Source organism: Thermobia domestica, chromosome 11 (genome assembly GCF_964235325.1).
Source record: "Thermobia domestica chromosome 11, izTheDome1.hap1.1, whole genome shotgun sequence".
Lineage (NCBI taxonomy): Eukaryota > Metazoa > Arthropoda > Insecta > Zygentoma > Lepismatidae > Thermobia > Thermobia domestica.
The window spans coordinates 199,706,927-199,728,436 of NC_137464.1; the positions used below are offsets into that span (position 1 = coordinate 199,706,927).

The 21,510-nt window shown below is 33.6% G+C and overlaps 2 protein-coding genes across 7 annotated transcripts in view; both read left to right on the forward strand.

Moving 5' to 3' along the window:
• LOC145664666 (uncharacterized) overlaps window positions 1-21,510 on the forward strand; it is an 828,415-nt gene that overhangs the window by 675,418 nt on the left and 131,487 nt on the right. The gene's annotated exons all lie outside the window — the stretch shown is intronic.
• The window catches only part of LOC145664665 (uncharacterized), a 50,873-nt gene continuing 43,778 nt past the window's right edge, over window positions 14,416-21,510 (forward strand). Inside the window, exon 1 of the mRNA XM_081731505.1 lies at window positions 14,416-15,151. The gene's annotated coding sequence lies outside the window, so the exon portion shown is untranslated. The remainder of the gene's footprint in view (window positions 15,152-21,510) is intronic.

Consider the following 21,510-nt stretch of genomic DNA (forward strand, 5'->3'; position numbering starts at 1 on the left):
CGTTTCCCAACCTTTTTCAACTTGCGGCACACTACGGGTGTAAGTTGAATTCTCACGGCACACTAATTTATTATTTGCAAATATAAAATACCATGGTATCTTTTTTTCTGTGATTACTGATCTCCTTCTCACAGAGATGAAAGGTCTATCACTGGTTTTCACCTATGCTAATTCATTATGCTTATTTTTTAATCTAATTTTAAAATAGAAAACAATTGCAATGAAATATAGTACTCAAATTTTTAAAAATACGCTTTCTCTTTCGAAAACTGTATCCAACCTTTCACTAAGAACGAAGATCACTAAATAACGAACGAACAAACAAATGTCTTGTACTTTGAACTTGCTGTTTTAACCAAAACTGGTGCATATTATTGCAATCACACAGCTTGCGATGCGTCGAAGTCAAAACACACCTGTTGAACAAAGTGTTGTTCTGTCATTCACGTGCGAATGAGTGTTCTACGAACGTTTCACTTGACGTGTACGGTACAAGTGCTTCCATTTCTCGGTGTTAGTATGACTCTCAATTGAAGCGTAACATACCAGCTAACCGTGGAAATGTGTACGAGCCGAAATACTGTCTGCTACACAGTAATAGATATAGAATAATATATGACAATTACAGTAATTTTTTCCATGGTAGAAATTCATAGTAATGTCAAATACAAAAATATACATTTTTTCCTATGTCTTGCAATTTGATTGCTATAGAATTAATAATTTTGTTTCGATTTCCTCGCGGCACACCAGCGGTCCATTCGCTGCACATCAGTGTGCCGCGGCACACCGGTTGGAAAACACTGCTCTACACGATAAGTCTTGAACAGTGCAGTAACTTGAAACTTTTCCTGGAGGGGTAAGGATTAATTTTTGGACTCACTAGGAAAATATGAAAGTGATCCACCTGAAAAAATATGAAATTTCGCCCCCCCCCATCCTATAATTTAAAACTTTAATAAAGATTTTATCACTTCCAGGGGCCCCAAGTTAACGTTTTATTGAACAGTCGCCTACATTACATGTATGCTTTATCTTAAGAAAAATATACAATATTTTGTTTAGACGAGTGAGTAGCAGCAGCACCTTGAATTAGTTTAAGTTCTTTGGGAAATGGTCAGGCCCGTAGTGACGGGGGGGCTAGGGCGGGCTCAGACGAAAGCAACTGATCTCGAATTCTTATTTGTACAATGTAAAGAATTTCATGTGTACTTTTATATGAATTGTACTATACAAAGAAAATTTAATGAACTGTTACTTCTCTTATCAATTTCGTTTCGAGAAAGAAGGTAACTGCGCTAGAACAGGGAACTTTTTTGGAGTTATTTCTTATTTAAATGCTCGAGTACCAGATCATAACAGATTATTCTTACTTAAACATGACTTTAGTAGGAATCATCCTAAATGATTGTTGATAGTGTGTTCCAAAGAGTCTAGAGCAGTGGTTCTCAAACTGGAGTCCGCGGACCCCAGGGGTCCGCGTGACCTTGCTACAGGGTCCACGACGTCTAAAAATTGAAATGTGTTGTGATAAAATGGAACTCACAGCTGTTATGCAAAAAGTATTTTTTCAGTTACTAAAAAGAAAGCAATTAGAAATTATTCGTTTGTAAATTTGAATATTTTCTTTACTAAATTTCTGCCCTGAAGCCGATCAACCGTTATATAGGACTACTTCAGGTGAGAGGAATTCCCTCTTTGTTAGGGCATTTTTTTCAAAAGGAGTTGTACATTAACTGCACTGTGCCGATCTTGTTTTGCTGAGTTACAAGGACATCACCAGAAACTTCGATCTGGACACAATTGTTTTAAGATTGGCAGCATCCAAAACAAGGAGACTTATACTGTGATTGTGTTGTTAGTGATTGTTCAAATGTACAACTTGTTTCTATTAAAGGTGCCAACATGAGGAGTGTATATATGCGTGTTGTGTTTGTGTTTCTTAATCTTATGAATTTTATAAATTTGTAGATAGCAAAAACCCATAAACATATCATTATTTCTTTCGAGCATCACCATAAAAAACTGATCAAAAAATTGTTCAGAAGTACAAGTGTAAAATAAAGCGCGTGATATTTAAAGAAATACGAGTATAAAGTTTCATATCTAAGGAGATGTAAATAATAATACAGGTAAAATGTTAATTTCATTTTTCCAATATGCATATATTTGTTTAGGCCACATGTATTTCAAAATATTGATTTAAGATTCTGAGACCCTTTTCTGTAGAATCTCTTTGAAGATAGTATTAAATCTCATTACTCTCTAGATGTTTTCAAGTTTCACAAATATTTTTTCAGTCATCAAAAATTAAAAAACGTATTTCCTGTACTAATTCTTTGGAAATTTTAATGATTGGTTCGTTCGGCCAACTATTTTTTTAACAAATATTTCTTTTTATTTCCTTGAAGATGAGAAAACGGAAGAAATATTTTGTTGCCATAACAAATAAAATAAAAAGGAGACACATAGTATTCTAGCTTTCAGGTACAGTTGTACTAACGCTATAGGGGAAAATTTTAATAATAATTCCTTCACGCTGTAGTTTTAGTTTTAAGAGCATAAGAAATTATTCATCATCACACACAGAGACAGACATTATATATATATATATATATATATATATATATATATATTGTATAATGTCTGTGTCTCTCTCTGTGTGTGCCCACCCTAATTTATATTTAGCCCCCCCTAAATTTGGAGGCTGGCTACGGGCCTGGAAATGGTGTAGTGAGCCCATTCCATTCATGCTTCATAAAATAAATTGAGGCGACAAAAGCTGATTAAAGTCTTAAGAAGAAATATATATATATATATATATATATATATATATATATATATATATATATATATATATATATATATATATATATATATATATATATATATTATTTACGGCTTCCTAACAGGCCTATAGATACTTTAGTGAAATGGGCCGGATTACATTTTCATATCATTTAAAAGATTTCTTCAATGTAAACTTATTCATGCTTAATTTATAAATTTATGTTCGTATAATACGGAATAAGCATGTTTTAGCTTCAAACGTGCCTCTCTCGAACGGCGGGGATCTCAAATGGAGGGTTAGTTCCCAACCTGCTCCCCAAAGTTACGGAACTAGTCTTGAAAGAAAGCGGATTTTTGAATTCTGCTTTTGGCAATAGACAGCTAGAGCAATTATCTTGGATGAGTGCGTTAATGGAGTCAATGCGTTAACATATTCACGGATCACGGTAACATTAACGCAGACTATCGATATTCCATTCATTCATTTAAAAAGTATACGTTGCCCGTACCGCTAATATGCAACCCTCAAAACACCTACAGAAATGGTTGCATAAATATCTAGGCGAATATGTTTACATACTATTCAACTGCTGCTACCTGTTAAACAAAACCTGCACTGCTTATGGACGAAGGATGGGGGTTTCCGACGAAGGTTACTCGTACTGATGAGTTCTACTCGGATGAAGTTTCTCGATAACTCTTATTATAATTTTGTTTATATTTCACAAATAGGCCTAAATGTTTTCATAATAACTGCAACATGATATGATTAAATTTAACAAATGGGAGCGAAAAAGTTTAGTGTGGTAGACTGTATCTTTTATTTCTGAATACGGATTTGTTGTGTACAACATGTGAAAGCATAGCTTTGAACAGTATCAGATTCGCTGTGTCCGTATCAGATAACTAATGAAACCAAATATGTATTTATATGAAGTATGTTTTAGATAATTTTGAGATCTACATATGGTAAAAGCATTAATGAGGGATGATTGGTAAACGTTGTTATTGTTCTGCCAATTTCTCAGTAGTTTTCTCATCTTGCCTACACCAAGAGTTAACAAACCGATATCTCTAATGAACTTTTAGAAATAAAATAAAAAGATAATATTTTAATGGTTATTATTCTGTAAAACTAATATTTGAACAAATTCGTGAATTATTTTGAAATTCGTGAACAATAATTATTTTGAAATAAAAAATTAAATGAAATCTTTCAGTTTAACATCTCACAATTATGACCTTTAGGCTAAGGGCGACAATGGTAAAGACAAATGAATGATGAAAGAAAAGTTAGTGGATGATAAAGTGGGAGAAAACGATAATACTCCGAGAAAACCCACGGGTATGATGTTGTCCGCCATTAAATCATTTTGTTGATTAAAATAATTATTGTCACAAAGTCCTAATCAAAGATGAGTCTTTAGATGCTTAGCTTCCTAATTTTTAAAGAATATTTGGAAGAATCTGAATTTACCCTATTTTTGTATACAGCTCCAGTGGTAAACACACCAAATCACTAGAATTAACTCTAACAGAGATCTTGATAGCAAGATCGTTAAATACATATACGACTACTAAATCAATAAGAACAACGCCTCACTTACACAACCCGCAAAGTGTTGCTTACAAATGTGATGCATACCTCTGACAATAAAAGACTGTTAATTTTCATTCAGTTTTGGAGAACTTTTATTGCAATTAGCAGAACAAACGTTGTTTATTCATAAACGAGACTTAAATCTTGTTAGTTTCATCTCTGAACGGACGATTTCCCTGAACTGAGATGAAATTTAAACCCCACCATTAAATACCACAGCGGTTCGGATCCTACGTTAAACTGTAGGTCCATGTCTCATATATACTTGCTACTGAAAAGGGACCCTGAAGTCAAATGAACCAACCAAATACCACGGGAGCATCTTTTCTCAAGACTGTACTCAACGTTACGATGGAACTTCTGATTTGCACGTTCACAATTTCACTTCATTTTATGGTCCTCTCCCAAATTAAACCTCATATGTACTTCATGGTACTGTATCTCAATCTCATGTCTCTTATTCTTCCTTCAATTTCGTAAATTCGTTATAACGGGGAGTGAGATTCAGCAGGCACACTTGCAATACAATTTTGTATGTTGATTTACCACTTCTTGGTAGGCAACCCATTCCGAAGAAAAGTTACACAGGTTGTATAGCAGTAAGGCGTTGTTCTAGTGATTATACTGCAATTTCAATATTGATTGAGGTTACAATCTGAATTTAAACACTACAAAAGAGAACAAAGACCGTAAACATACGTAGGTTTGAACATTAATATTTGTGTATTTCTACGTGACCGTTCAGCCCCGCAACTTCGGGGAGGGATATATATATATATATATATATATATATATATATATATATATGAGTTGTGCACTTAGTTTTTATTTCAACCTAGCAAAGTGAGTAATCAACTCTAGTACAGAATAAATGTGCTTTGCTATTTATTATGAAGACAAGGGCTATAACCATACTTAAATTTGAGCATTAATATTTATGAAACCGCAAGTTAGTAAACAATTACAACTAGGGCAAACTAAAAGCGCTAAATGTAAACAATTACAATTTCTAATTTGGCCCGATTTTAACCTGTAGGGTACAGAGAGCCTACGGCTTGGTAGCAACATTTACTATAGTTTATAGTAATATAAATTATATTTAAAACTACTACGCATCAGCATACTTAAACGAAGTTTGTATGCAAGAAATTTTGGGCGACAATTTGTTGATTGATTTCTATTTATATGCTTTGTCAGCTGCGACACTGGACAAGACATAATTAAAATGCAATCTGAACGCTTGTAGTGCATCGATACAATTCCACTGGGAATCGAACGCAGTACATCATGCACAAAACCCATGCACTCTAAACATTAGAGAGAATAAAAGTTATTGATTTATTGTAATCTTACATAACAATCCTTTTAGGTGATACTTAGCAGGTAACTTACTTACGAGATATACCGAAATTTCATGAGAGTTTGTTACTTTTCTCTTGGTATTGCTAGAAGACCTTCACAACAAATTAGAAATATCTGTTGTACTCTTTCTATATCAGATACTTTGGTTAATGAACATATATATGTATAAACCTTTTAACAGTTTTAAACTATACTTTTGGAATTGTAAACTTTTTAAAATTCAATACTTATACATTCAATTGAATCTGTCATCTTTTGGTCGTACTTGCAGCAGTCATTCTTTCAGACAAAGTGTTCCGTGGGGGCACACGTAGTTTTCCGGGGGCACTGCTGGTACTATTTTATTTATTATATTATAGACGTATTATTTTGGTATCGTCCGGGGGGCACTCTCAGAGCTCCGGGGGGCAGTGCCCTCCCAAAAAACATTTCTGGAAGAAACACTAACTTGCAGTATAAAAAGAATTGAAAGAATATTATGAATCAGTCATATCAGTAAACACACACGATTTAACAAATTACATACACGTATACTGTATATCCAAAGACTTAAAAGACCTCGGATTTGCATATTTCATAGGATCACATTCGAAGCATTCTGTAAATAAATATCGTGTAATTCGCTCTCATACATATCCCTGTATGAATAATTTAGATTTTAGGAACATTCTTCAAAATATCTAATATTGTGTTCGTTCATCATAGAGACTATATAGCTACAACTCTGCATCTAATTTATGAGTTTACAATCCTTTTAAGATTCTAAGTTTATTTCATGTAATGTTTCTTTCAGAAAATATATTCCGGGAAGCACACTTAATATTCGGAGGGGCACGTATTATTTTCACACGGTACTATTCTACTTATTATTATATTATAAACGTATTATTTTGGTCTCCTCCGGGCAGGGGCGGATCCAGGACGGACTTCTGGGGGGGCGGTGGGTTGCACTACTGCTACTTAGAGCTACCTTTAAGAGCTCTAAACTCTGGGATGGTTTTTATTTACATATAAAATAAGAAAAAAATCCTCTTCTGGATCCGCCCCTGCCTCCGGGGGACACTCTCAGAGCCCCGGGCGGCAGTGCGCCCCAAAAAACATGTCTGGAAGAAACACTGATTTCATGATTTAGTTAAGTAAATACACTAAAAAATTTAGAGTCAGCAAGACTGGATAGAGGTAGTGTTTATTAAAAGTTTTGATTTAATATGCGCAATAAACACTTTACGTATCTCGGTCACAGGTGGATCCAGGAAGGAGAGGTGAATGGTCGTTCTCCCCCTTAACAGCACAGGCACCAGTGCTGCAGAAGTAAGCGTAAACAGAATCTTTCGCCAACACCCACTACACAGTCCCCCCAGGAGTCCGTCCTGGATCCGCCCCTGATCTCAGGTCAATGAAACTTACTTGAAAACAATTAGCAGTGTCATGTGTGCACCACGTGAATGAGTTTAGTTTCTATGGCATGATATTTTGTCAACACTGAAACCAGTAGTGAAGTGGATTTCTACCACTTTCGGTTTTAGTAGAGAGATTATAAAACTACGTAGAGATGGAATATATCCTTAGGACGCTTAATCGGTTGCAGAAAACCGCTTATCACGATGTATTTCCATATTTACTCTATAACGATCAATGATAAAACCGGAATTGATTGAATTTTGCCACCTCCGATTCGTATAGAGGTTTAAGAGAGACGATAGTACCTACTTTTACAACGCTAAACTCATTCCAAAAATGGGCTTCCCGCTATATCTTGCAAGAATTTTTGCTTTATGTAGATTAATATTGAAACCGAAAGGTGTAGTGGATTTCTGTAACTTCTGATTTTAGTACGGAGTTAAGACTGGAGTTGAAATGTATTCTTGAGACACTTAATCGATTGCAGGAAACCGCTTTTTTTTTTTTTCTTTCTTTCTTTTTTTATCCTTTTTGCTATAAAAGGATTAAAGTAGAAACCGGAAGTTTTTGATTTCTACCACGTCAGTTTTGACAATCACTTCCACTAATCCCTGAACTGGATTGCTAACTTTTGATCCTCTATACATCCTGGCCAAAATTAATAATAATTTATCAAGTAGTTAATGAGATGCTTTTGTATCTCACGGACAGACAAAAATGGCGCAATTCCTCTAATTCAATGTGAAGAACAGATACTTTAATGCATTTGTGCTGGTACAAATTTCATCAGTAATATTAAAGTTGTTCTGTTAAAAGCCTATCAATACATCTTTAATATGCCCCATGAAGCTCCCATTGGTACATCTGCATTGGTACGTTTCTGTAGTTTACTTTAAACTATAGTAGTATTTTTAAAAAATCATAGAACCAAAATATATCTAAAATATAAAATGAAATGAAATCTTCCAGTTTAATGTCCCACTATTGTGCCTGTTACGGGAGGCTGATGATTTCGGCAAGTGAATGACAATGGAATAATTGGGGGAATGAGAAAGTGGGAGTAAACGGAAGTACCCCGAGAAAACTCACGGACACGATGTTGTCCACCACAAATTTACTTGATCAGGAATCGAACCAGGGACCCCGTTCACCAGAGACAAGCTCTCTACCATTAAGTCACCCCTATATCTAATAAAAACGTGTTTTGGGGACCATATTAAAATCGAAGCTTTTAATCCACACTGGCTGTATTCTGCTCGCCTTTCTAATAATATTTTATCATCGAAATGGGTTTTTCTTCCTTTGTTACAGACATGAGCACTAATTTGACCCTATCAACTATAGTATTGGTACTATAATATTACACGATTGAATAAAACAGGTTTCAGTTAACTACCCCAACCTGGATACAATTTTCTATTAGATTTATTTCTCTCATTTAAGTTGCCACTAGTGATTTGGATCAGTTCCTCAGCACGGCGTATTACTTACTGCTGTTTTTTGAGCGCAGGGAGATTATAATAACGATACTTTTTTTTTTTTTTGTATCCAAACTTCTTTGGCTTTCCTTCCAACACCTTTACTATCAAAACATACCCCAACGAGCAGGACGAAGAAAGCCGATGCCAAAATATGATGCATTAAAACTTTTCTTTCTAAATTAGCTGTCTTTACATTTTAAGTTTTTTTTTGTTTGTTTCATTGTTTATAAAACATGAACTTCTATACAGGGCCTAACTGCACACACTGACATGTATTCCTTTCGTTTGATATCAAATTTTATATATATCCTCTTTTACGTCTGGTGGAAATTTTACCCCATGAGATGGACTAATGTCAGGCGTCTAACGTCACAAATTCCGTACAGATCCAGCAAACAGGCTGGGATACCAGCCAGTTAGGAGACAGTGTATTGTTGAACAGGGTCGTATGAAAATGCATCATGAAGAACACATCATTGCGAGATGATTTTATTTTACGAGATCAAACTAGGATATTCTCTCACAGCAAGACGTGAAAAATCATTAACAGTTCATTTGGGCCAAACTGGCTGAAGGACGCACTATTCATTCTTTGTTTGTCTAATTACGTCCCGGTGACAGCATTTGCAAATTGAGCCCCAACATCATGTTCGTTCGGATGAGCTTTTTAGGAACACTATGGAAACAGACCGTTGGAAAAGTCTTCCTGTTGTTGCAGACGAGTTAGGTCAACTGTCTTTTGGCGGTTCCGTAGTAAGGTACAGAAGTTAGGCTGATGTGTGCCACATAAGTTGATACCGGCTAATAAGGATTGTCAACAACAGTATTCTGATTGTACAACGTTACCGAGAAAGCTTCCTGCATCGGATGAGAAGTGGGTCTGCTACAACAACCATAAGCGGTCAGGACAGTGGTTGGATCTTGATCAATGTCCACGATAGTTTCTAAATCCGTAGAATATTATGTTGGTGGTATAGTGAACTATTAGTGGGGTTGAATGCTAAACTCCATGAAATGCATCATAACTTTGCCTGCAACCATCCAGAAATATTCAAAAATCATAGTGTCCTCGTATTACACGATAATACACTCGTAAATGTCGCTCGAAGGACGTTACAGACTCTCCATTAGTTATAGTAAAAAAAAATCCTTATTCATCGTATTCTCCTGACGTCTAGGGGGCGCGGTGGCTCAGTGGTAGAGCGTTCACCTCCGGTGCTTGGGGTCCCTGGTTCGATCCCAGCTCGCGCCGTGTGGACTTTGTGGTGGACAAACTCCGTGCTCGTGGGTTTTCTCGGGGTTCTCCCGTTTCCTCCTACTTTCTTCATTCCACCATTTCACTCATTTCTCATTATCATCGTTTCCTTTAGCCTAACCGGCATAAACGTGGGACGTTAAACTTAAAGATTTCATTTCATTTTTCTCCTGACGTCTATTCTACGACCTCTTCTTGGATCTGGACAGAAGTCTTCAATGAGAAAAACATTCAACCACATCAAACCATTGATGTGGTTGAATGTTTTTCTCATTGAAGACTTCAGAAAACCTTTTTGCCGCGGAACACAATCATTTGCTGAGCGATGGCAAAAAGTGTGTGGTTGCACACGGTGACTATTTTGATTAACTTGGTGTTGTAATTTTAATTTATTTTTGGTCATTTCGAAATAACACTCTTTTGGCGGCCATTCCATACTAGGAACAAAATAACAGAAACTCTTGACGAAATGTATCAAACAACATTAATGTGAATTTCTGTTACAAAACAAGACCATTTCTCAAATTTCTCCATCTTTCTCAAATTTTGACGTCAAATATGAGATAAAAGTTTGAAATATGTGGATATCAGAGGAAAGGGAACAGTTTGTTGGAATTCAGTTTTGTTGGGAAACTGTTTTTTGACAGTGAAATTTTAATAGCGCTATAATTACACATATTCGACACGTTCGTTCATGATTGTTTTTTTTTTCTTCCTAATGCATCACAAATCTACAACAATTTTAAGAGCAAGCAGGACTGGATATAGGTAACATGGATTAAGGGATTTGATTTAACTTGGGCATACACTCTTTTTACTACTTAGTTATCTCGGGTATATAAACATAGTGTAAAAAATGGCACAATACTTCAATGTAAATCACATATATACTAATGCATTTGTTCTGACGTAAGCTTCATGGACGTATTCATGTTGTAATTAATTATATTGATATTTGAAACTCCACAAGGAAATCGGTTATAATTACGCATAATTAACTTCAATTTGTCCCTGAAGCTTCCATCGATATAGCTATATCAATGTATTTGTTGTTTTCATTTCATATTGCGCCATTTATTTTTAAAAATAAAATCCATAGATCTGAGAGATATACACAGTGTTTCAAAACAACATCGAAAACGTTTGGGATGTGATTCTTGACACCAGATAAGACAAAAAAAATATAGATCAATCTGGGTGCACAAATGCTTTCTTTCGAAGTTATAGGCTGCCGAAAACATGAACAAATGAACTTTAAAGGTCCATAGCTCTAAAACTATGAGACCTACCGTAGTCGGGTCAAGACTTCACTTAGGAACTAGTATGTGCCCTACCCAAATATTTGTTTCAGAATCCTGCGGTACTTCCGCAACAATTTTTATAGATGTAGTTTGTGAGCTTCGAACTACATGGCCGTACCAAACTCCCTCTATAAAAATTGTTGCATGAGTACCTTAGGATTCTGAATCTCCTACTATGTATGAATATATATATATATATATATATATATATATATATATATATATATATATATATATATATATATATATATATATATATAAGTGAGTAGTGTTTATGACATAGTTAAATCGAAGCTCTTACGCCATACTAGATGTATCTTACCGTGTTTGTCTCCCAGTAAAATATACAATTAATAAGAGCCAATAAAAACCTGTGACTCGTCACATTTGGAAAATATTCCTATCGAGGACTTTTCCAACGCCATGAATAAATTGGAAAAATTTGCCAACCAATATGTTGAGACAAACAGAAGCTATTTTGCCGAAATAATTAGAAAAAATATCCACCCTTTACATTGTTCTATTATGTTTCTGTTTATGCTATGTTAGTCCTAAACTTTTCGGATTGTATTATTATATTATTAACTTATTGTTTAGTGAAACAGCTATATTCGTTAATGATTTCAGTAAAGTTCAGTATGTGAGCATTCATTTTTTTTTTTTTTTTTTTTGTAATATAAAGATACAGTAGCTCGCAAAATGTTTCTAGCGTAGATCTTCTTTCGTCAATTACGTACTTCAAAACAAAAACATTTTTTTAATGAACACATTTTTCTTTAAATAATTTAAACAGGACTGTTTAGCCAAAGTTACATCGGCAAGTACTAAGCAAAAAACTCACATACTCCGAAATGTTGAGATCATAAATTATACAGATATTAATTAACTATACCGACCAACTGTAAGATGTAATTCCACACATTTAAAAAAAGAAGTATATTTATAGACATCTGGGGAAAAGTGCACACTCTCACAGCTAGGGCTGTCCAAATGCGTGGAAAACACAAATTACATTACATGTTATTTTATACACGAAGAACCGTGGAGTGGTGATCCATAGCAGCGTAAAGGAGATCACGCATATGCTATCCAAAAATGCATATCTAAGCAATATGCAACGGCTGCGCAACTGGTTCCCCACAGAACACAATTCCCAAACATGCTTTCAATATAGTTCCCAGATATGCTCGTACTTAAAGGAGTTTAAAATAGGTAAAAAAAAAAAAAAGTAAGCGTTGACAACAGTGAACACGTCGTACGTCTTCGGGAAGTCGGAAGTACGAACCGCTAGTTCCACGGTTTCTCGTGTTCGGAATAACGCGTGTTGTGATGTATATATTAACCCTTTTGGACGGCGCTTCACTATATGCAATTTCCCGTAAGTAAATGAACTTTCTTCCTTATTTTGATGTGACAGATTACCTCATACATTTTGTCAGCATAGTTCATTAATATTCTGAATAAATGGATGCTCACTATTGCTGGTATACGAATAATTACGTGCTTTGAATTCTTGCTCGGTTGTGTTGCTTCATTTCTATCAACCGAAGTATTTGGTGTGAAAGAAAAAGAAACTCAATCCAGTTGGAGGAATAATAATAAATGTATTAGGAAAGCTTTTATCATAGACTGTCGCGTTACATTTTGATAATATTTTGTTTTAGGGGAAGGAAAATATAACCAAACCCAGGGGCGGATCCAGGGGAGCGATCGGGGCGATTACCCCCCCAGAAGAAGAAACTTTCTTGTTTTATATATATAAATAAAATCCATGCCAGAGTTTGGAGTTCTTAAAAGTAGCATTATGACAACCCACCGCCCCCCCCCCCCAGAAGTCGGTCCTGGATCCGCCCCTGACTAAATCTAACTACATTTTACTGAATTGAAATTTGATTGGTGTTCTCTGAGAAAATGAAGAGAGTTCCAAACACTATTCTCGGCAAGTTTCGATAAAATACGGGAGGGATTTTCTACAAAGGAAACAATTCACCTCCGACCAAATGTTAAGCGTTTCAATCGAGAAGCAAGAGTACCAAACCTACGAAAAAAAAAAACTATTCTTGACTTCCTTGACAAACATATCTGAGGCTCCAATGTATACCGAAGGAGCTATTTTTGTAATGTACTTTTTTAAATAAACCAGTATAGTCGAACCACATTGTCTAAATTGCTGATGAAGTTACACACTATAGCTAAAAATGCATTACCAAACTGTTTGAAAGTCAAATAGATGAGGACAATAACTAGAAATAATTTCTTCTTGATCAACCGAATAAGTAGATAAAATGAAATAAAATTTCCAGTTTAATCTCCCACGGGTACATGCATTGAGGATAAGAGCAATACACGGAGTGACGGAATGAGAACAGTGAGAGGAAACGGAAGAACCCAGAGAAAATCCCCAACATAAGTATTTTTCCACCACAATGTCCACTTGGCATGAGCTGGAATCGAACTACGGACCCTACGCACCAGAAATGTAAATAGATACTGAAACACAACATTGTATCAGTCTTTAGGTTGCAATTGACTTATACTTTTACTTTCTTAGATATCCTCCGTTCTGGCTGGTCTACTACACGCATTTTTTGTGCACGAGGGCCCCGGTTCAACTCCCGGTAGGAAAGCATATATGTAGTTCGAATTCCTTCTTAACCTGTAAGTCCACATCTCATATAGCCTCGGAAGTGATCACGTTGGCTCCGTGGTAGAGCGCTCATCTCTGATGCAAGAGGTCCCTGGTTTCATTCTCGGTCATGTGAGAACATCATGCCTGTGAGTTTCCTCAGGGTTGCTAAGAGAGGGACACTAAATAACAGGAACAACTTTCTCAGATATCTTGTCATTGTGGTTGGTCTGTACACACCACGAAGAAAATTTTAGTTTAGTAAAGAAGCAACCATTTTCCTTTTCTAAAAAGAAAACTGACACTAGTGTTGAAAAACGTCTAAATTATCAATATTTTTCGTTCCCTTTTTATCGTTATTAAAATGTTTCTGTTAACAACATCAATATATTGTATATACTGTACAATATTTAAAGAATTTTTCTATACATTCTTCCTTTATGCTACAAAGTACGTATGACCTGTTGTGTAATATTGATTGCGTAACGAAACTCGATGAAATTCTAGATGGTAACACTGAATATGTGCGCTTGCACTGAAACCGTGGTATAGAAAGATCAATAGAGGAAACCAACTCCCTGTTTCCCCCCAAAAACCTACTACGTTTTCCAACAGTACCGTCACACCATCTCTGAACTCCCACTCCCTGTGTTACAACACTTTAGAACGGTAGAGGCCAGCAGTCATTAGACATCCATCCTTCGACTCCGTCAATAAAACATAAACGAACATTTTTTTTCTGTTGTGATGGGTTCTACATATATACTCGGGGGGTTAATTTATATTCACTAAAATTCTATCCGGAGAACAGTATATTGTGGCTGTGTACAAGAGTTTTTTTTGAAAATACAGCGACGCGCTTTCGGTACATATCCGTTGGAAAATTCTAGCTCTGCTTCACTATTGGTTGATTTGCTACTTGGAACGTCTGCAAAGGAGTGTAGATAGAACAATCAGAACGACGTATCAATTGTTGATGATGAAAACAAATCAAAACAGTGACAAGTAGCTTATGAAGAAAAATATCGTATAAGATTTAAAATATTTTCACGATGTTATCTGTTCATTTTGTTTTTCAGTAACAAAAAGAAGATAAATTCTAATTACTATAAGCGGCAAGAAAAATCCTCTTCACTTACATAATGTGGACAATTTCGTCGTTTTTGACTGTTTGTATATGAAACGTGTGTTTGTTTGTGTATAATGACTTGTATTGTGCAACGTTGTCTCAAACTGTAGTGCAGTTTTCTACAAAAAGAAATTCAGCGTGCAATCGCCTTGAATTTTGCCAAGACTTTTAGAAGAATCAAGATTCTTTCGACTTTCCAGTAAAAGGTAAGTTTAATCTGTTTATTATTTTTTCCTTGTTTAATATTGTTAAAGCGTGTTCTTCAATAATGCTTCATATAGCATTGTTTTCTTCATAATATCTTCATAACACTGAGAGAGACTGATCAAATAGTTCTTTCAGTGCATACACTGTTAACAAATTTTCACTGTCAAAACAATGAAATTACAATGAAACACTGACAAATATGTTGACAAAATATCAATGTTAATCTTGTGTTGGAGTGCACAAAAAACTCCAGATAAAATTTGGTCTGCTTTTCCCAGAACAATACGGATAGCTCGCCTCTTTACTAACCTGACCTCCTCTTTCTTTAAATTTTAGTGAATATCTTTTAAGACAATGAATAATACCTTTGAAACACGTGGAAAGTGAGCCAGGCAAAATTTACAAAGCGTTATTAAATAAACATTTGTTTACGAACCCTTTTTTAAAGATCTGAAACTTGGGTGTGCCGCTTATTACGTCATAATTTTTGTGTACCTAAATTTGTACATTATACGAAAGATGTAAACAATTAATAGATCAAGTATTAGCATTTTTAGAGATTATCTGGCTCACTTTCTAAGCTTTCAATATTTTTAATTATCTTTAAATTATTCACCAAAACTATAAATAAATAAATAGGTGTGAGCATAGCTAAGTCTTACGGGTTTCCACTACAACTCCCACTCCTTTTTTAATTCTAGTGAATAACTTAAAAATAATAAAAGAAACAAAGGTAGAAAGTATACCAAGATAGATAGATGACTCCCACTTCTTTTTTTAATTTTAATGAATAACTTGATAATAAAAGAAACAAAGATAGAAAAATACAGAAATAGATAATTCCACTCCTTTTTCAATATCAGTGAATAACTTAAGAGTCTTCATCCCGGCGAAATTAAAATACCGCTAATTTTACAGTAATTATGTGATATCTTCAAATAGATAAAAGATAATTGAAATATGGAACAAGAGCGCCCTAGACAATATTATTTTGCATGAGGTACCGTTGTCACAAGTCACTTAGTGGATTTCCGTTTTCAGCTGTTTAGAAACGCGAAAATAAATGCCGATTTTCAAAATGGCTCGAAATCGAAAGCAGATAAGCGAGTCGTGATAACGGTTTCTCATGTAAAATAATATTGTCTAGGGCGCTCTTGTTCCACATTTCGATTATCTTTTATCTATTTGAAGATATCACATAATTACTATAAAATTACCGGTATTTTAATTTCGCCGGGATGAAGACTCTTAAAGATAATAAAAGAAACAAAGATAGAAAGTATACAAAGATAGATGACTCCCACCTCTTTTTTAATTTTAATGAATAACTTAAAGATAATAAAAGAAACAAAGATAGAAAGTATACAGATATAGATGACTCCCACTCTTTTTCAGTTTTAGTGAAAGACAATAAAAGAAACAAATATAGAAAGTATACAAAGATAGATGACTCCCACTCCTTTTCCAATTTTAGTAAATAACTTAAAGATAATAAGAAACAAAGATACAAAGTATACAAAGATATGCTGTTAAATAAACTAAAACATACCTGTCTTTTCAGGTCTTCTCAGATAGACGAGAACTTTAGAGAACTAATTTATGATGTAATAATTATCAGCCACTCAAAATTTTGTACTTTATAAGAAAGTTTTTGATATCAGTAATTGGACCACTTAATAGCACGTTTGCCTGTTAAATAATTACATTCCAAATTTCTCAATATGTTTCGTGTAATCACTTATATACAAATAATAATAATAATAATAATAATAATAATAATAATAATAATAATAATAATAATAATAATAATAATAATAATAATAATAAAAAGAAGAAATAAGAAGAAGAATAAGTATAAGAATAAGAATAAGAATAAGAATAAGAATAGAGAGCTTTGTGAAGACTCGTATGCCATAAGAAAACATGTGCCATATTTCAGGAGAAAATCATTATTTTTTTAACGGAAGTTTTAACTTGAGGAGTGAATTCCATGAACCATCTTTGATCAATTACAATCCGAAGTGATGAGAAATAATTGGTAAGTCTTAAGAGAAAAAAGCCGATGATTTATTAAAATAGGATTTCCCAAGTTTGAGGAAATTAATCGTTGACAATTGTTGTTTGCTGATTGATTGATTGAAATTTAAAGTTCGTATTCAGCAGCGATGCTATATAAGAATGGCTGTAATGGTCAAAAGTCAGATCCAAGTCGCTACTATGATAATGTTCTCTAAGGTTGAGTCACCTCCTTCATTGGAAGTCGAACTCAGTTTTGTATAGCATTATGTATATGCTCAATTTTCAAAATTCAGGATTGAATTTAGGTCTTCTACATTTGTTTCCTTGATAAATAATAACCCAATCTATCAGATATAATTAAACAAAGATAATACATGTGAAGTTTCATATATAAATCAAATTACTTGTAGAAGTTACAAAGAAAGAGAGTAACTCATATATTTGTCATTCATGTGTGCACACTATGTGTAATTGACATTATGTACACTTGTATTGTATATGAATGCACTGACAAGTACAACACATTGACCTATTTTTAACGTCATGATTAAATATATTACACGTTAAGTTTCATATAAATTTAATTACTTTTAAAAGTGCCGAGAAAGATAATATTTCGTATATTCGACATTCGCAACTCCACATTATTGTGTAATTTGACACTATGTACACTTTTGTTGTATATGAATGGATTGACAAGTACAAACCATAGATTTGCTTTTAACATTAGTTCTTCTTATTTATCGTGAAACGTGTTCCTTTTGATACCTTTGTGTAGATTAAAGAAAAAACTATACTGTGACAAAGAGACCACAGTGACAAAAGATATAATAGTAATTTATGGTTAAAAAACAACTTCCCTACTTTCAACAGGTAGCATCCGAAAACACTACTTCTACTGGTAGAGAGTATTAGTTTCGAATAACATTTACAAAGAATCACAAGCAAGTAAAGCATAATATATCTTGATATTAAAATAAACAATAATTGTTCATTTCTTTTTTTCAAGTGTTAGTTTAAAATTCCTTGTTTGCTTTCGGTATCTAATTTGGTCAGGATTTTGTGACAAAAATATTGCAGTCACTCACTGTAAATTTTAACTTCAAAATATTATTGGTACCTCATAGCTTATTTATACAATATTCTCAGTAATGATAAAATATCGTACAGTGTTATTCGAGAGCACGCTTTATTTGTTTTAAATAATATTGAAATGCAGAGAAGGTTAGGATAACATGTATTTGTATAATTGTCTACTAATTGTCTACTCAAAGCTATTTATATCGTACCCAAAAACGATTTCTAGAAAATCAATATTAAAGAGCTTTGTTAGTGTCCAAAAATGGAAACTATTAACGTCTGTTATAAAATGGTAAACACGTCGGATTGTTATGACAGAACTTTTTTATTGTTCTTTTAATAATAAAGTTACCATATGTTAACGCGAGAGAATTCTAAAAAGAGTGTCCTAGTTTTGCTCTTATTGGACCAGCAAGTCCTGCGTGGTACACTGTACATTCAACGTTTGAATATATAGAATATCTGGCTTTCATGGCTTCTACGTTTAAAAGAAACGCAACACAATATTGCAGTGTTTCACCTTGTATATTACGATGAATGCAAAGATAAGTAAAAACTGATTACAAGTTATTATAAATGAAACACATTTATACATTATTATGATATTTTTTTTTCTAATCTATTAAAAGGGAAATAATCTAATTGAATACTGTTATTGACACCGTATAAGGAATCCGGGCTTCATTCAATAGGAGTCTTATAGGCAACCTTTTAGTCTTATTCGTTGATAGTGATAATTATATAGTACCTTAAGAAGATACTAAGAACAGATAAGAATACGGTAAGAGAGTTCTAGAAAGAGCAAAAGACTACACTGACAGAAGACAATACATGTCAAAAAAAATAAAGGCTTTGTATTTGATGCAATTCTTGGGATTTTGCAGATTAAAATAATAAAATAGAAAATTTTGTATCCTTTATTAAGCTATATTGTGATGAATGTAGGTAGAAATAGAGGACTTTTAGACAAATAGATCTTACAGGTTAACTAATTTCCTTTTAACTTGAAATACCTCATGTGTTATTTTTGAAACAACGTAAGCTATGAACTCCTTCAAAGTCATATGATTCTAGGTTTGTTTTCTGTTGAGAGATAATTTGATTTGGATTTCACGATAACCTATAGATCCACTTCTCGTATAGCCTTTATGATCTATTGAGGAGAAACAAAATTAATCCCGTATATGTAGGTTTTGTGCTGCATATATGCGAAGTAGTATGAAAACGAGAATATATAGGTTAAAAGCGGATTGTACTTAGTAATAAGGGTGATAAGAAACTGCATTCTTTCCGATAATTTGTGATGACTCTCCCCATTTTTGACGCAACCATGTATATCTTGTTTTGAATAATTTTGTACTTTATTCCCAAATTTGTCCCAGAGTTTTTGTCTTGTCCATATGCTACTATTCATAATTATTTGCTAGTGTTGCTAATGACCAAAAACTGATATTATAATTTTAAAAATTCGCAAACAAAATTACAACTAAAATTCATTAAAATCAAATTCTGCGCGCTTTTAAAATCTTAAAGCCCTAGGCGATATGTGAACTTTGGTAATTATATGGTTAAATTCTCGGTGGTTATTACATTCTATTTCAAACAAATAAATTTGCGTATGCTCTGTACATAACTCATTCACAAAGTTAAACTTTTCAATAACATGTAACTACAAATATTTTTATTTACTTCGACTTACTCCACATGTCAATGCTATAAGAAAATCTATTTATTACCAAAAAAGGACTCAAATTTTTGAAGTAATATAGTTTTGAAATAAGAAAGATATCAGAAAATGAAAATATATAATTATTATATATGTTGTAAAGGAACAGACACTGGCACATGCGCTCACAGAAACTAGTGTTGTAATAAATATACAAGTACATCTACAAGATATAGTAGTACATCTATATGCTCTTACAAATTAATTGACAAGCTGCTGTATTAATATTTTTGCCTTCGTGTACATGCACAACTGCTTCGATAATAGTTAACCCTTAAGTACTCGCGCGGGATGTTCACAGACACCCAAACAGATAAATTTTGTGTTGCTAGCGAGAAGTTTTGATGAAAAAATATAACAAAATATCTCAAAACGACTTCAAAAAAATCTAATTGCAGCAAATACTTTAAAACATGTCTAAATTTATGGTGTATTGTCTTAATTATATAAAAAAGATATTCTAAAAAGTAATATCAATTTGGGGGTCTATTGGACCTCCGCGCGAGTACTGTTGTCACAAAAAATGGAGCGAGTACTTGCGGGTTAAGCAATTACTTGCTCTTTTGAATGATGGTACGAAGCTTGACTACCGCATTAGCAAAACAATCCAATTGCATCTCGTAGAAATAATGTAAAATTTAAAAGAATAAATCTATCTGGGAAGACGAATTGAAAGCTACTGACCGTTCCACCGATGGTATTTAAATTTTAGTTATTAACGTTAGCGTGGCTTTGCAGAAAAAAGAATCTAACACGATTTCGATTTTTGTATCGCTTTACACTGAAAGCTTCAAGGGATTATATACTTAAAAAATTACAAATCTTAAATAAAAAGTGACAAGTCATTAAGTACATCCAGATTAAAGAAATATGTGCTAAAAGTGATGGGGAAACGATTCGACACTACAGAAAGGGAGGGGGAATTATAAATAAATGTTTGAAGGTCTCCACAATATTTCACTTCGGCTAACTAACCATTAAGTGAACATTATGACCACAGAAATCAAATTGTATCCGTAATTAAATTACTCCTTTTAATAATTATAATAATATTGCATAAATTATTTACCTAATAATCTATTTTCCAGGAAGTTTCAGAAAACAACACTCATTATAATCAATAACGAAATATTTGTTAGTATACATTAGTACTTCTTATGTATAATACGATATGAGGAAAAATAATAATCACCGTAATTCTTTTTATTTAAATATGAGGACAGATTTTACATCCTAAAATTGATTTTTTTTTTTTTTTTTTTTTTTTGTAATGAACTTTGTAACATTTCTTAAGTTAGTGATATTATATGTTGAATAAAGTGAATAATGCAATTAAAATTTCCGAACAGCATATACAGATATTTTAAACTTAACTATGAAGAACGAAGGAAACATCAAAATTACAAATCATGTAGTTCCGATCCTATGTAGGTCCACGTCTCATATAGCTTCGGCGCTGACAAGGAACACTAAACAACAAAGCAACTAATAGCAAAACTATTACAATTGTATTGCTTAAAAATGTTAAATCAC